Here is a 16930-nt window from a genome sequence, read left to right as displayed (position 1 = left end):
TGTGGCAAGACGCTCCTCGGGGCACGTCTTAATTGGGCCTCTCTCCTTGATGCCCTCTGTCAGACCCAGTGTTGACATGTGGCAAGACTCTCCTCGGGGCGCGTCTTGCTTGGGCTTCTCTCATGGAGGCCCTCAGTCAGACCCAGTGTTGACATGTGTCAAGACGCTCCTCGGGGCGTGTCTTGTTTGGGCCTCTCTCCTGGAGGCGCTCAGTCAGACCGAGTAGTGACATGTGGCAAGAGGCTCCTCGGGGCGCGTCTTGTTTGGACCTCCCTCCTGGAGGCGCTCAGTCAGACCGAGTAGTGACATTTGGCAAGACGCTCCTCGGGGCGTGTCTTGCTTGGGCCTCTCTCCTGGAGGTGAACAATCAGACCCAGTGGTGACACGTGGCAAGACGCTCCTCGGGGCGCGTCTTGCTTGGGCCTGTCTCCTGGAGGAGCTCAGTCAGACCCAGTGGTGACACGTGGCAAGACGCTCCTCGGTGCACATCTTGCTTGGGCCTCTCTCCTGGAGGCGCTCAGTCAGTCCCAGTGTTGACATGTGGCAAGACACTCCTCGGGGCGCGTCTTGCTTGGGCCTCTCTCATGGAGGCCCTCTGTCAGACCCAGTGTTGACATGTGTCAAGACGCTCCTCGGGGCGCGTCTTGCTTTGGCCTCTCCTGGAGGCGCTCAGTCAGACCGAGTGCTGACATGTGGCAAGAAGCTCCTCGGGGCGCGTCTTGCTTTGGCCTCTCTCATGGAGGCCCTCTGTCAGACCCAGTGTTGACATGTGTCAAGACGCTGCTCGGGGCGTGTCTTGCTTGGGCCTCTCTCCTGGAGGCGCTCAGTCAGACCCAGTGGTGAAATGTGGCAAGACGCTCCTCGGGGCGCGTATTGCTTGGGCCTCTCTCCTGGATGCCCTCTGTCAGACCCAGTGTTGACATGTGGCAAGACTCTCCTCGGGGCGCGTCTTGCTTGGGCTTCTCTCATGGAGGCCTTCAGTCAGACCCAGTGTTGACATGTGTCAAGACGCTCCTCGGGGCGTGTCTTGCTTGGGCCTCTCTCCTGGAGGCGCTCAGTCAGACCCAGTGTTGACATGTGGCAAGACGCTCCTCGGGGCGCTTCTTGCTTGGGCTTCTCTCCTGGAGGCCCTCAGTCAGACCCATTGTTGACATGTGGCAAGACGCTCCTCGGGGCACGTCTTGCTTGGGCCTCTCTCCTGGAGGCACTCAGTCAGACCGAGTAGTGACATGTGACAAGACGCTCCTCGGGGCGCGTCTTGCTTGGGCCTCTCTCCTGGAGGCGCTCAGTCAGACCCAGTGTTGACATGTGGCAAGATGCTCCTCGGGCGCGTCTTGCTTGGGCCTCTCTCCTGGAGGCGCTCAGTCAGACCCAGTGTTCACATGTGGCAAGACGCTCCTCGGGGCGCGTCTTGCTTGGGCCTCTCTCCTGGTGGCGCTCAGTCAGACCCATTGTTGACATGTGGCATGACGCTCCTCGGGGCACGTCTTGCTTGGGCCTCTCTCCTGGAGGCGCTCAGTCAGACCGAGATCTGACATGTGGCAAGACGCTCCTCGGGGCGCGTCTTGCTTGGGCCTCTCTCCTGGAGGCCCTCTGTCAAACCCAGTGTTGACATGTGGCAAGATGCTCCTCGGGGCGCACCTTGCTTGGGCCTCTCTCATGGAGGCCCTCTGTCAGACCCAGTGTTGACATGTGTCAAGACGCTCTTCGGGGCGCATCTTGCTTTTGCCTCTCTCCTGGAGGCGCTCAGTCAGACCGAGTGCTGACATGTGGCAAGAAGCTCCTCGGGGCGCGTCTTCCTTGGGCTTCTCTCCTGGAGGCCCTCAGTCAGACCCATTGTTGACATGTGGCAAGACGCTCCTCGGGGCGCGTATTGCTTGGGCCTCTCTCCTGGATGCCCTCTGTCAGACCCAGTGTTGACATGTGGCAAGACTCTCCTCGGGGCGCGTCTTGCTTGGGCTTCTCTCATGGAGGCCCTCAGTCAGACCCAGTGTTGACATGTGTCAAGACGCTCCTCGTGGCGTGTCTTGCTTGGGCCTCTCTCCTGGAGGCGCTCAGTCAGACCCAGTGTTGACATGTGGCAAGACGCTCCTCGGGGTGCTTCTTGCTTGGGCTTCTCTCCTGGAGGCCCTCAGTCAGACCCATTGTTGACATGTGGCAAGACGCTCCTCGGGGCACGTCTTGCTTTGGCCTCTCTCCTGGAGGCACTCAGTCAGACCGAGTAGTGACATGTGACAAGACGCTCCCCGGGGCGCGTCTTGCTTGGGCCTCTCTCCTGGAGGCGCTCAGTCAGACCCAGTGTTGACATGTGGCAAGATGCTCCTCGGGGCGCGTGTTGCTTGGGCCTCTCTCCTGGAGGCGCACAGTCAGACCCAGTGTTCACATGTGGCAAGACGCTCCTCGGGGCGCGTCTTGCTTGGGCCTCTCTCCTGGAGGCGCTCAGTCAGACCCATTGTTGACATGTGGCAAGACGCTCCTCGGGGCACGTCTTGCTTGGGCTTCTCTCCTGGAGGCCCTCAGTCAGACCCATTGTTGACATGTGGCAAGACGCTCCTAGGGGCGCCTCTTATTTGGGCCTCTCTCCTGGAGGCGCTCAGTAAGACCGAGTGCTGACATGTGGCAAGACGCTCCTCGGGGCGCTTCTTGCTTGGGCTTCTCTCCTGGAGGCCCTCAGTCAGACCCATTGTTGACGTGTGGCAAGATGCTCCTCGGGGCGCATCTTGCTTGGGCCTCTCTCCTTGAGGCCCTCTGTCAGACCCAGTGTTGACATGTGGCAAAACGCTCCGCCGGGCGCGTCTTGCTTGGGCCTCTCTCCTGGAGGCGCTCAATCAGACCCAGTGTTGACATGTGGCAAGACGCTCCTAGGGGCGCGTCTTGCTTGGGCCTCTCTCCTGGAGGCGCTCAGTCAGACCGAGTGCTGACATGTGGCAAGACGCTCCTCGGGGCGCGTCTTGCTGGGGCTTCTCTCATGGAGGCACTCAGTAAGACCCAGTGTTGACATGTGTCAAGACGCTCCTCGGGCGTTTCTTGCTTGGGCCTCTCTCCCGGAGGCGCTCAGTCAGACCCAGTGTTGAAATGTGACAAGACGCTCCTCGGGGCGCGTCTTGCTTGGGCCTCTCTCCTGGAGGTGCTCAGTCAGACCCAGAGGTGACATGTGGCAAGACGCTCCTCGGGGCGCGTCTTGCTTGGGCCTCTCTCCTGGAGAAGCTCAGTCAGACCCAGTGTTGACATGTGGCAAGACGCTCCTCGGGGCACGTCTTAATTGGGCCTCTCTCCTTGATGCCCTCTGTCAGACCCAGTGTTGACATGTGGCAAGACTCTCCTCGGGGCGCGTCTTGCTTGGGCTTCTCTCATGGAGGCCCTCAGTCAGACCCAGTGTTGACATGTGTCAAGACGCTCCTCGGGGCGTGTCTTGTTTGGGCCTCTCTCCTGGAGGCGCTCAGTCAGACCGAGTAGTGACATGTGGCAAGAGGCTCCTTGGGGCGCGTCTTGTTTGGACCTCCCTCCTGGAGGCGCTCAGTCAGACCGAGTAGTGACATTTGGCAAGACGCTCCTCGGGGCGTGTCTTGCTTGGGCCTCTCTCCTGGAGGAGCTCAGTCAGACCCAGTGTTGACACGTGGCAAGACGCTCCTCGGGGCGCGTCTTGCTTGGGCCTCTCTCCTGGAGGCGCTCAGTCAGACACAGTGTTGACATGTGGCAAGACACTCCTCGGGGAGCGCCTTGCTTGGGCTTCTCTCATGGAGGCCCTCAGTAAGACCCATTGTTGACATGTGGAAAGAAGCTCCTCGGGGCGCGTCTTGCTTTGGCTTCTCTCCTGGAGGCCCTCAGTCAGACCCATTGTTGACATGTGGCAAGACGCTCCTCGGGGAGCGTATTGCTTGGGCCTCTCTCCTGGATGCCCTCTGTCAGACCCAGTGTTGACATGTGGCAAGACTCTCCTCGGGGCGCGTCTTGCTTGGGCTTCTCTCATGGAGGCCCTCAGTCAGACCCAGTGTTGCCATGTGTCAAGACGCTCCTCGGGGCGTGTCTTGCTTGGGCCTCTCTCCTGGAGGCGCTCAGTCAGACCCAGTGTTGACATGTGGCAAGACGTTCCTCGGGGCGCTTCTTGCTTGGGCTTCTCTCATGGAGGCACTCAGTCAGACCCGGTGTTGACATGTGGCAAGACGCTCCTCGGGGCGCGTGTTGCTTGGACCTCTCTCCTGGAGGCGCTCAGTCAGACCGAGTAGTGACATGTGGCAAGACGCTCCTCGGGGCACGTCTCTCTTGGGCCTCTCTCCTGGAGGCGCTCAGTCAGACCGAGTAGTGACATGTGACAAGACGCTCCTCGGGGTGCTTCTTGCTTGGGCTTCTCTCCTGGAGGCCCTCAGTCAGACCCATTGTTGACATGTGGCAAGACGCTCCTCGGGGCACGTCTTGCTTTGGCCTCTCTCCTGGAGGCACTCAGTCAGACCGAGTAGTGACATGTGACAAGACGCTCCTCGGGGCGCGTCTTGCTTGGGCCTCTCTCCTGGAGGCGCTCAGTCAGACCCAGTGTTGACATGTGGCAAGATGCTCCTCGGGGCGCGTCTTGCTTGGGCCTCTCTCCTGGAGGCGCACAGTCAGACCCAGTGTTCACATGTGGCAAGACGCTCCTCGGGGCGCGTCTTGCTTGGGCCTCTCTCCTGGAGGCGCTCAGTCATACCCATTGTTGACATGTGGCAAGACGCTCCTCGGGGCACGTCTTGCTTGGGCCTCTATCCTGGAGGCGCTCAGTCAGACCGAGATCTGACATGTGGCAAGACGCTCCTCGGGGCGCGTCTTGCTTGGGCTTCTCTCCTGGAGGCCCTCAGTCAGACCCATTGTTGACATGTGGCAATACGCTCCTAGGGGCGCATCTTATTTGGGCCTCTCTCCTGGAGGCGCTCAGTAAGACCGAGTGCTGACATGTGGCAAGACGCTCCTCGGGGCGCTTCTTGCTTGGGCTTCTCTCCTGGAGGCCCTCAGTCAGACCCATTGTTGACATGTGGCAAGATGCTCCTCGGGGCGCATCTTGCTTGGGCCTCTCTCCTTGAGGCCCTCTGTCAGACCCAGTGTTGCCATGTGGCAAAACGCTCCTCCGGGCGCGTCTTGCTTGGGCCTCTCTCCTGGAGGCGCTCAATCAGACCCAGTGTTGACATGTGGCAAGACGCTCCTAGGGGCGCGTCTTGCTTGGGCCTCTCTCCTGGAGGCGCTCAGTCAGACCGAGTGCTGACATGTGGCAAGACGCTCCTCGGGGCGCGTCTTGCTGGGGCTTCTCTCATATAGGCACTCAGTCAGACCCAGTGTTGACATGTGTCAAGACGCTCCTCGGGCGTTTCTTGCTTGGGCCTCTCTCCCGGAGGCGCTCAGTCAGACCCAGTGTTGAAATGTGACAAGACAATCCTCGGGGCGTGTCTTGCTTGGGCCTCTCTCCTGGAGGTGCTCAGTCAGACCCAGAGGTGACATGTGGCAAGACGCTCCTCGGGGCGCGTCTTGCTTGGGCCTCTCTCCTGGAGAAGCTCAGTCAGACCCAGTGTTGACATGTGGCAAGACGCTCCTCGGGGCACGTCTTAATTGGGCCTCTCTCCTTGATGCCCTCTGTCAGACCCAGTGTTGACATGTGGCAAGACTCTCCTCGGGGCGCGTCTTGCTTGGGCTTCTCTCATGGAGGCCCTCAGTCAGACCCAGTGTTGACTTGTGTCAAGACGCTCCTCGGGGCGTGTCTTGCTTGGGCCTCTCTCCTGGAGGCGCTCAGTCAGACCGAGTAGTGACATGTGGCAAGAGGCTCCTCGGGGCGCGTCTTGTTTGGACCTCCCTCCTGGAGGCGCTCAGTCAGACCGAGTAGTGACATTTGGCAAGACGCTCCTCGGGGCGTGTCTTGCTTGGGCCTCTCTCCTGGAGGAGCTCAGTCAGACACAGTGGTGACACGTGGCAAGACGCTCCTCGGGGCGCATCTTGCTTGGGCCTCTCTCCTGGAGGCGCTAAGTCAGACCCAGTGTTGACACGTGGCAAGACGCTCCTCGGGGCGCGTCTTGCTTGGGCCTCTCTCCTGGAGGCGCTCAGTCAGACACAGTGTTGACATGTGGCAAGACACTCCTCGGGGAGCGCCTTGCTTGGGCTTCTCTCATGGAGGCCCTCAGTAAGACCCATTGTTGACATGTGGAAAGAAGCTCCTCGGGGCGCGTCTTGCTTTGGCTTCTCTCCTGGAGGCCCTCAGTCAGACCCATTGTTGACATGTGGCAAGACGCTCCTCGGGGCGCGTATTGCTTGGGCCTCTCTCCTGGAGGCGCTCAGTCAGACCCAGTGTTGACATGTGGCAAGACGCTCCTCGGGGCGCTTCTTGCTTGGGCTTCTCTCATGGAGGCACTCAGTCAGACCCGGTGTTGACATGTGGCAAGACGCTCCTCGGGGCGCGTGTTGCTTGGACCTCTCTCCTGGAGGCGCTCAGTCAGACCGAGTAGTGACATGTGGCAAGACGCTCCTCGGGGCACGTCTTGCTTGGGCCTCTCTCCTGGAGGCGCTCAGTCAGACCGAGTAGTGACATGTGACAAGACGCTCCTCGGGGCGCGTCTTGCTGGGGCTTCTCTCATGGAGGCAGTCAGTCAGACCCAGTGTTGACATGTGGCAAGACGCTCCTCGGGACGCTTCTTACTTGGACCTCTCTCCTGGAGGTGCTCAGTCAGACCCAGTGTTGACATGTGTCAAGACGCTCCTCGGGTGATTCTTGCTTGGGCCTCGCTCCTGGAGGCGCTCGGTCAGACCCAGAGGTGACATGTGTCAAGACGCTCCTCGGGCCTCTCTCCTGGAGGCGCTAAGTCAGACCCAGTGTTGACATGTGGCAAGACGCTCCTCGGGGCGCGTCTTGCTTGGGCTTCTCTCATGGAGGCACTCAGTCAGACCCGGTGTTGACATGTGGCAAGACGCTCCTCGGGGCGCGTGTTGCTTGGACCTCTCTCCTGGAGGCGCTCAGTCAGACCGAGTAGTGACATGTGGCAAGACGCTCCTCGGGGCACGTCTTGCTTGGGCCTCTCTCCTGGAGGCGCTCAGTCAGACCGAGTAGTGACATGTGACAAGACGCTCCTCGGGGTGCTTCTTGCTTGGGCTTCTCTCCTGGAGGCCCTCAGTCAGACCCATTGTTGACATGTGGCAAGACGCTCCTCGGGGCACGTCTTGCTTTGGCCTCTCTCCTGGAGGCACTCAGTCAGACCGAGTAGTGACATGTGACAAGACGCTCCTCGGGGTGCGTCTTGCTTGGGCCTCTCTCCTGGAGGCGCACAGTCAGACCCAGTGTTCACATGTGGCAAGACGCTCCTCGGGGCGCGTCTTGCTTGGGCCTCTCTCCTGGAGGCGCTCAGTCATACCCATTGTTGACATGTGGCAAGACGCTCCTCGGGGCACGTCTTGCTTGGGCCTCTATCCTGGAGGCGCTCAGTCAGACCGAGATCTGACATGTGGCAAGACGCTCCTCGGGGCGCGTCTTGCTTGGGCTTCTCTCCTGGAGGCCCTCAGTCAGACCCATTGTTGACATGTGGCAATACGCTCCTAGGGGCGCATCTTATTTGGGCCTCTCTCCTGGAGGCGCTCAGTAAGACCGAGTGCTGACATGTGGCAAGACGCTCCTCGGGGCGCTTCTTGCTTGGGCTTCTCTCCTGGAGGCCCTCAGTCAGACCCATTGTTGACATGTGGCAAGATGCTCCTCGGGGCGCATCTTGCTTGGGCCTCTCTCCTTGAGGCCCTCTGTCAGACCCAGTGTTGACATGTGGCAAAACGCTCCTCCGGGCGCGTCTTGCTTGGGCCTCTCTCCTGGAGGCGCTCAATCAGACCCAGTGTTGACATGTGGCAAGACGCTCCTAGGGGCGCGTCTTGCTTGGGCCTCTCTCCTGGAGGCGCTCAGTCAGACCGAGTGCTGACATGTGGCAAGACGCTCCTCGGGGCGCGTCTTGCTGGGGCTTCTCTCATATAGGCACTCAGTCAGACCCAGTGTTGACATGTGTCAAGACGCTCCTCGGGCGTTTCTTGCTTGGGCCTCTCTCCCGGAGGCGCTCAGTCAGACCCAGTGTTGAAATGTGACAAGACAATCCTCGGGGCGCGTCTTGCTTGGGCCTCTCTCCTGGAGGTGCTCAGTCAGACCCAGAGGTGACATGTGGCAAGACGCTCCTCGGGGCGCGTCTTGCTTGGGCCTCTCTCCTGGAGAAGCTCAGTCAGACCCAGTGTTGACATGTGGCAAGACGCTCCTCGGGGCACGTCTTAATTGGGCCTCTCTCCTTGATGCCCTCTGTCAGACCCAGTGTTGACATGTGGCAAGACTCTCCTCGGGGCGCGTCTTGCTTGGGCTTCTCTCATGGAGGCCCTCAGTCAGACCCAGTGTTGACTTGTGTCAAGACGCTCCTCGGGGCGTGTCTTGCTTGGGCCTCTCTCCTGGAGGCGCTCAGTCAGACCGAGTAGTGACATGTGGCAAGAGGCTCCTCGGGGCGCGTCTTGTTTGGACCTCCCTCCTGGAGGCGCTCAGTCAGACCGAGTAGTGACATTTGGCAAGACGCTCCTCGGGGCGTGTCTTGCTTGGGCCTCTCTCCTGGAGGAGCTCAGTCAGACACAGTGGTGACACGTGGCAAGACGCTCCTCGGGGCGCATCTTGCTTGGGCCTCTCTCCTGGAGGCGCTAAGTCAGACCCAGTGTTGACACGTGGCAAGACGCTCCTCGGGGCGCGTCTTGCTTGGGCCTCTCTCCTGGAGGCGCTCAGTCAGACACAGTGTTGACATGTGGCAAGACACTCCTCGGGGAGCGCCTTGCTTGGGCTTCTCTCATGGAGGCCCTCAGTAAGACCCATTGTTGACATGTGGAAAGAAGCTCCTCGGGGCGCGTCTTGCTTTGGCTTCTCTCCTGGAGGCCCTCAGTCAGACCCATTGTTGACATGTGGCAAGACGCTCCTCGGGGCGCGTATTGCTTGGGCCTCTCTCCTGGAGGCGCTCAGTCAGACCCAGTGTTGACATGTGGCAAGACGCTCCTCGGGGCGCTTCTTGCTTGGGCTTCTCTCATGGAGGCACTCAGTCAGACCCGGTGTTGACATGTGGCAAGACGCTCCTCGGGGCGCGTGTTGCTTGGACCTCTCTCCTGGAGGCGCTCAGTCAGACCGAGTAGTGACATGTGGCAAGACGCTCCTCGGGGCACGTCTTGCTTGGGCCTCTCTCCTGGAGGCGCTCAGTCAGACCGAGTAGTGACATGTGACAAGACGCTCCTCGGGGCGCGTCTTGCTGGGGCTTCTCTCATGGAGGCAGTCAGTCAGACCCAGTGTTGACATGTGGCAAGACGCTCCTCGGGACGCTTCTTACTTGGACCTCTCTCCTGGAGGTGCTCAGTCAGACCCAGTGTTGACATGTGTCAAGACGCTCCTCGGGTGATTCTTGCTTGGGCCTCGCTCCTGGAGGCGCTCGGTCAGACCCAGAGGTGACATGTGTCAAGACGCTCCTCGGGCCTCTCTCCTGGAGGCGCTAAGTCAGACCCAGTGTTGACATGTGGCAAGACGCTCCTCGGGGCGCGTCTTGCTTGGGCCTCTCTCCTGGAGGTGCTCAGTCAGACCCAGTGTTGACATGTGGCAAGACGCTCCTCGGGGCGCGTCTTGCTGGGGCTTCTCTCATGGAGGCACTCAGTCAGACCCAGTGTTGACATGTGGAAAGACGCTCCTCGGGGCGCGTCTTGCTTGGGCTTCTCTCATGGAGGCCCTCAGTCAGACCCAGTGTTGACATGTGTCAAGACGCTCCTCGGGGCGTGTCTTGCTTGGGCCTCTCTCCTGGAGGCGCTCAGTCAGACCCAGTGTTGACATGTCGCAAGACGCTCCTCGGGGCGCTTCTTGCTTGGGCTTCTCTCCTGGAGGCCCTCAGTCAGACCCATTGTTGACATGTGGCAAGACGCTCCTCGGGGCACGTCTTGCTTGGGCCTCTCTCCTGGAGGCGCTCAGTCAGACCGAGTAGTGACATGTGGCAAGACGCTCCTCGGGGCGCGTCTTGCTGGGGCTTCTCTCATGGAGGCACTCAGTCAGACCCAGTGTTGACATGTGGCAAGACGCTCCTCGGGGCGCGTGTTGCTTGGACCTCTCTCCTGGAGGCGCTCAGTCAGACCGAGTAGTGACATGTGGCAAGACGCTCCTCGGGGCACGTCTTGCTTGGGCCTCTCTCCTGGAGGCGCTCAGTCAGACCGGGTAGTGAGATGTGACAAGACGCTCCTCGGGGCGCGTCTTGCTGGGGCTTCTCTCATGGAGGCACTCAGTCAGACCCAGTGTTGACATGTGGCAAGACGCTCCTCGGGGCGCTTCTTACTTGGACCTCTCTCCTGGAGGTGCTCAGTCAGACCCAGTGTTGACATGTGTCAAGACGCTCCTCGGGCGATTCTTGCTTGGGCCTCTCTCCTGGAGGCGCTCAGTCAGACCCAGAGGTGACATGTGTCAAGACGCTCCTCGGGCCTCTCTCCTGGAGGCGCTCAGTCAGACCCAGTGTTGACATGTGGCAAGACGCTCCTCGGGGCGCGTCTTGCTTGGGCCTCTCTCCTGGAGGTGCTCAGTCAGACCCAGTGTTGACATGTGGCAAGACGCTCCTCGGGGCGCGTCTTGCTGGGGCTTCTCTCATGGAGGCACTCAGTCAGACCCAGTGTTGACATGTGGAAAGAGGCTCCTCGGGGCACGTCTTGCTTGGGCCTCTCTCCTGGAGGCGCTCAGTCAGACCCAGAGGAGAAATGTGTCAAGACGCTCCTCGGGGCGCGTCTTGCTTGGGCGTCTCTCCTGGAGGCACTCAGTCAGACCCAGTGTTGACATGTGAGAAGACGCTCCTCGGGGCGCGTCTTGCTTGGGCCTCTCTCCTGGAGGTGCTCAGTCAGACCGAGTGCTGACATGTGGCAAGACTCTCCTCGGGGCGCGTCTTGCTTGGGCCTCTCTCCTGGAGGCGCTCAGTCAGACCCAGTGTTGACATGTGGCAAGACGCTCCTCGGGGCGCGTCTTGCTTGGGCCTCTCTCCTGGAGTCGCTCAGTCAGACCGAGTGCTGACATGTGGCAAGACACTCCTCGGGGCGCGTCTTGCTTGGGCTTCTCTCCTGGAGGCCCTCAGTCAGACCCATTGTTGACATGTGGCAAGACGCTCCTCGGGGCGCGTCTTATTTGGGCCTCTCTCCTGGAGGCCCTCAGTCAGACCCAGTGTTTACATGTGGCAAGACGTTCCTCGGGGCGCGTCTTGCTTGGGCCTCTCTCCTGGAGGCGCTCAGTCAGACCCAGTGTTGACATGTGGCAAGACGCTCCTCGGGGCGCTTCTTGCTTGGGCTTCTCTCCTGGAGGCCCTCAGTCAGACCCATTGTTTACATGTGGCAAGACGCTCCTCGGGGCGTGTATTGCTTGGGCCTCTCTCCTGGATGCCCTCTGTCAGACCCAGTGTTGACATGTGGCAAGACTCTCCTCGGGGCGCGTCTTGCTTGGGCTTCTCTCATGGAGGCCCTCAGTCAGACCCAGTGTTGCCATGTGTCAAGACGCTCCTCGGGGCGTGTCTTGCTTGGGCCTCTCTCCTGGAGGCGCTCAGTCAGACCCAGTGTTGACATGTGGCAAGACGCTCCTCGGGGCGCTTCTTGCTTGGGCTTCTCTCATGGAGGCACTCAGTCAGACCCGGTGTTGACATGTGGCAAGACGCTCCTCGGGGCGCGTGTTGCTTGGACCTCTCTCCTGGAGGCGCTCAGTCAGACTGAGTAGTGACATGTGGCAAGACGCTCCTCGGGGCACGTCTTGCTTGGGCCTCTCTCCTGGAGGCGCTCAGTCAGACCGAGTAGTGACATGTGACAAGACGCTCCTCGGGGCGCGTCTTGCTGGGGCTTCTCTCATGGAGGCACTCAGTCAGACCCAGTGTTGACATGTGGCAAGACGCTCCTCGGGGCGCTTCTTACTTGGACCTCTCTCCTGGAGGTGCTCAGTCAGACCCAGTGTTGACATGTGTCAAGACGCTCCTCGGGTGATTCTTGCTTGGGCCTCGCTCCTGGAGGCGCTCAGTCAGACCCAGAGGTGACATGTGTCAAGACGCTCCTCGGGCCTCTCTCCTGGAGGCGCTAAGTCAGACCCAGTGTAGACATGTGGCAAGACGCTCCTCGGGGCGCGTCTTGCTTGGGCCTCTCTCCTGGAGGTGCTCAGTCACACCCAGTGTTGACATGTGGCAAGACGCTCCTCGGGGCGCGTCTTGCTGGGGCTTCTCTCATGGAGGCACTCAGTCAGACCCAGTGTTGACATGTGGAAAGACGCTCCTCGGGGCGCGTCTTGCTTGGGCTTCTCTCATGGAGGCCCTCAGTCAGACCCAGTGTTGACATGTGTCAAGACGCTCCTCGGGGCGTGTCTTGCTTGGGCCTCTCTCCTGGAGGCGCTCAGTCAGACCCAGTGTTGACATGTCGCAAGACGCTCCTCGGGGCGCTTCTTGCTTGGGCTTCTCTCCTGGAGGCCCTCAGTCAGACCCATTGTTGACATGTGGCAAGACGCTCCTCGGGGCACGTCTTGCTTGGGCCTCTCTCCTGGAGGCGCTCAGTCAGACCAAGTAGTGACATGTGGCAAGACGCTCCTCGGGGCGCGTCTTGCTGGGGCTTCTCTCATGGAGGCACTCAGTCAGACCCAGTGTTTACATGTGGCAAGACGCTCCTCGGGGCGCGTGTTGCTTGGACCTCTCTCCTGGAGGCGCTCAGTCAGACCGAGTAGTGACATGTGGCAAGACGCTCCTCGGGGCACGTCTTGCTTGGGCCTCTCTCCTGGAGGCGCTCAGTCAGACCGAGTAGTGACATGTGACAAGACGCTCCTCGGGGCGCGTCTTGCTGGGGCTTCTCTCATGGAGGCACTCAGTCAGACCCAGTGTTGACATGTGGCAAGACGCTCCTCGGGGCGCTTCTTACTTGGACCTCTCTCCTGGAGGTGCTCAGTCAGACCCAGTGTTGACATGTGTCAAGACGCTCCTCGGGCGATTCTTGCTTGGGCCTCTCTCCTGGAGGCGCTCAGTCAGACCCAGAGGTGACATGTGTCAAGACGCTCCTCGGGCCTCTCTCCTGGAGGCGCTCAGTCAGACCCAGTGTTGACATGTGGCAAGACGCTCCTCGGGGCGCGTCTTGCTTGGGCCTCTCTCCTGAAGGCGCTCAGTCAGACCCAGTGTTGACATGTGGCAAGACGCTCCTCGGGGCGCGTCTTGCTTGGGCCTCTCTCCTGGAGACGCTCAGTCAGACCGAGTGCTGACATGTGGCAAGACACTCCTCGGGGCGCGTCTTGCTTGGGCTTCTCTCCTGGAGGCCCTCAGTCAGACCCATTGTTGACATGTGGCAAGACGTTCCTCGGGGCGCGTCTTGCTTGGGCCTCTCTCCTGGAGGCGCTCAGTCAGACCCAGTGTTGACATGTGTCAAGACGCTCCTCGGGGCGCTTCTTGCTTGGGCGTCTCTCCTGGAGGCCCTCAGTCAGACCCATTGTTTACATGTGGCAAGACGCTCCTCGGGGCGCGTATTGCTTGGGCCTCTCTCCTGGATGCCCTCTGTCAGACCCAGTGTTGACATGTGGCAAGACTCTCCTCGGGGCGCGTCTTGCTTGGGCTTCTCTCATGGAGGCCCTCAGTCAGACCCAGTGTTGCCATGTGTCAAGACACTCCTCGGGGCGTGTCTTGCTTGGGCCTCTCTCCTGGAGGCGCTCAGTCAGACCCAGTGTTGACATGTGGCAAGACGCTCCTCGGGGCGCTTCTTGCTTGGGCTTCTCTCATGGAGGCACTCAGTCAGACCCGGTGTTGACATGTGGCAAGACGCTCCTCGGGGCGCGTGTTGCTTGGACCTCTCTCCTGGAAGGCGCTCAGTCAGACCGAGTAGTGACATGTGGCAAGACGCTCCTCGGGGCACGTCTTGCTTGGGCCTCTCTCCTGGAGGCGCTCAGTCAGACCCAGTGTTGACATGTGGCAAGACGCTCCTCGGGGCGCTTCTTGCTTGGGCTTCTCTCATGGAGGCACTCAGTCAGACCCGGTGTTGACATGTGGCAAGACGCTCCTCGGGGCGCGTCTTGCTTGGGCTTCTCTCATGGAGGCCCTCAGTCAGACCCAGTGTTGACAAGTGTCAAGACGCTCCTCGGGGCGTGTCTTGCTTGGGCCTCTCTCCTGGAGGCGGTCAGTCAGACCCAGTGTTGACATGTCGCAAGACGCTCCTCGGGGCGCTTCTTGCTTGGGCTTCTCTCCTGGAGGCCCTCAGTCAGACCCATTGTTGACATGTGGCAAGACGCTCCTCGGGGCACGTCTTGCTTGGGCCTCTCTCCTGGAGGCGCTCAGTCAGACCGAGTAGTGACATGTGGCAAGACGCTCCTCGGGGCGCGTCTTGCTGGGGCTTCTCTCATCGAGGCACTCAGTCAGACCCAGTGTTGACATGTGGCAAGACGCTCCTCGGGGCGCGTATTGCTTGGACCTCTCTCCTGGAGGCGCTCAGTCAGACCGAGTAGTGACATGTGGCAAGACGCTCCTCGGGGCACGTCTTGCTTGGGCCTCTCTCCTGGAGGCGCTCAGTCAGACCGAGTAGTGACATGTGACAAGACGCTCCTCGGGGCGCGTCTTGCTGGGGCTTCTATCATGGAGGCACTCAGTCAGACCCAGTGTTGACATGTGGCAAGACGCTCCTCGGGGCGCCTCTTACTTGGACCTCTCTCCTGGAGGTGCTCAGTCAGACCCAGTGTTGACATGTGTCAAGACGCTCCTCGGGCGATTCTTGCTTGGGCCTCTCTCCTGGAGGCGCTCAGTCAGACCCAGAGGTGACATGTGTCAAGACGCTCCTCGGGCCTCTCTCCTGGAGGCGCTCAGTCAGACCCAGTGTTGACATGTGGCAAGACGCTCCTCGGGGCGCGTCTTGCTTGGGCCTCTCTCCTGGAGGTGCTCAGTCAGACCCAGTGTTGACATGTGGCAAGACGCTCCTCGGGGCGCGTCTTGCTGGGGCTTCTCTCATGGAGGCACTCAGTCAGACCCAGTGTTGACATGTGGAAAGAGGCTCCTCGGGGCACGTCTTGCTTGGGCCTCTCTCCTGGAGGCGCTCAGTCAGACCCAGAGGAGAAATGTGTCAAGACGCTCCTCGGGGCGCGTCTTGCTTGGGCGTCTCTCCTGGAGGCGCTCAGTCAGACCCAGTGTTGACATGTGGCAAGACGCTCTTCGGGGCGCGTCTTGCTTGGGCCTCTCTCCTGGAGGTGCTCAGTCAGACCGAGTGCTGACATGTGGCAAGACTCTCCTCGGGGCGCGTCTTGCTTGGGCCTCTCTCCTGGAGGCGCTCAGTCAGACCCAGTGTTGACATGTGGCAAGACGCTCCTCGGGGCGCGTCTTGCTTGGGCCTCTCTCCTGGAGTCGCTCAGTCAGACCGAGTGCTGACATGTGGCAAGACACTCCTCGGGGCGCGTCTTGCTTGGGCTTCTCTCCTGGAGGACCTCAGTCAGACCCATTGTTGACATGTGGCAAGACGCTCCTCGGGGCGCGTCTTATTTGGGCCTCTCGCCTGGAGGCCCTCAGTCAGACCCAGTGTTGACATGTGGCAAGACGTTCCTCGGGGCGCGTCTTGCTTGGGCCTCTCTCCTGGAGGCGCTCAGTCAGACCCAGTGTTGACATGTGGCAAGACGCTCCTCGGGGCGCTTCTTGCTTGGGCTTCTCTCCTGGAGGCCCTCAGTCAGACCCATTGTTTACATGTGGCAAGACGCTCCTCGGGGCACGTCTTGCTTGGGCCTCTCTCCTGGAGGCGCTCAGTCAGACCGAGTAGTGACATGTGACAAGACGCTCCTCGGGGCGCGTCTTGCTTGGGCCTCTCTCCTGGAGGCGCTCAGTCAGACCCAGTGTTGACATGTGGCAAGAAGCTCCTCGGGGCGCGTCTTGCTGGGGCTTCTCTCATGGAGGCACTCAGTCAGACCCAGTGTTGGCATGTGGCAAGACGCTCCTCGGGGCACGTCTTGCGTGGGCTTCTCTCATGGAGGCCCTCAGTCAGACCCAGTGTTGACATGTGTCAAGACGCTCCTCGGGGCGTGTCTTGCTTGGGCCTCTCTCCTGGAGGCGCTCAGTCAGACCCAGTGTTGACATGTGGCAAGATGCTCCTCGCGGCGCTTCTTGCTTTGGCTTCTCTCCTGGAGGCCCTCAGTCAGACCCATTGTTGACATGTGGCAAGACGCTCCTCGGGGCACGTCTTGCTTGGGCCTCTCTCCTGGAGGCGCTCAGTCAGACCGAGTAGTGACATGTGACAAGACGCTCCTCGGGGCGCGTCTTGCTTGGGCCTCTCTCCTGGAGGCGCTCATTCAGACCCAGTGGTGACATGTGGCAAGACGCTCCTCGGGGCGCGTATTGCTTGGGCCTCTCTCCTGAATGCCCTCAGTCAAACCCAGTGTTGACATGTGGCAAGACTCTCCTCGGGGCGCGTCTTGCTTGGGCTTCTCTCATGGAGGCCCTCAGTCCGACCCAGTGTTGACATGTGTCAACACGCTCCTCGGGGCACGTCTTGCTTGGGCCTCTCTCCTGGAGGCGCTCAGTCAGACCCAGAGGAGACATGTGTCAAGATGCTCCTCGGGGCGCATCTTGCTTGGGCCTCTCTCCTGGAGGCGCTCAGTCAGACCGAGTGCTGACATGTGGCAAGACGCTCCTCCGGGCGGGTCTTGCTTGGGCCTCTCTCCTGGAGGCGCTCAGTCAGACCGAGTGCTGACATAAGGCAAGACGCTCCTCGGGGCGCGTCTTGCTGGGGCCTCTCTCCTGGAGGTGCTAAATCAGACCCAATGGTGACACGTGGCAAGACGCTCCTCGGGGCGCGTCTTGCTTGGGCCTGTCTCATGGAGGAGCTCAGTCAGACCCAGTGGTGACACGTGGCAAGACGCTCCTCGTGCGCATCTTGCTTGGGCCTCTCTCCTGGAGGCGCTAAGTCAGACCCAGTGTTGACATGTGGCAAGACGCTCCTCGGG

The sequence above is a fragment of the Nothobranchius furzeri genome, chromosome 17 (assembly GCF_043380555.1).
Source record: "Nothobranchius furzeri strain GRZ-AD chromosome 17, NfurGRZ-RIMD1, whole genome shotgun sequence".
Taxonomy (NCBI): Eukaryota; Metazoa; Chordata; class Actinopteri; order Cyprinodontiformes; family Nothobranchiidae; genus Nothobranchius; species Nothobranchius furzeri.
This window is presented reverse-complemented; position numbering follows the sequence as displayed.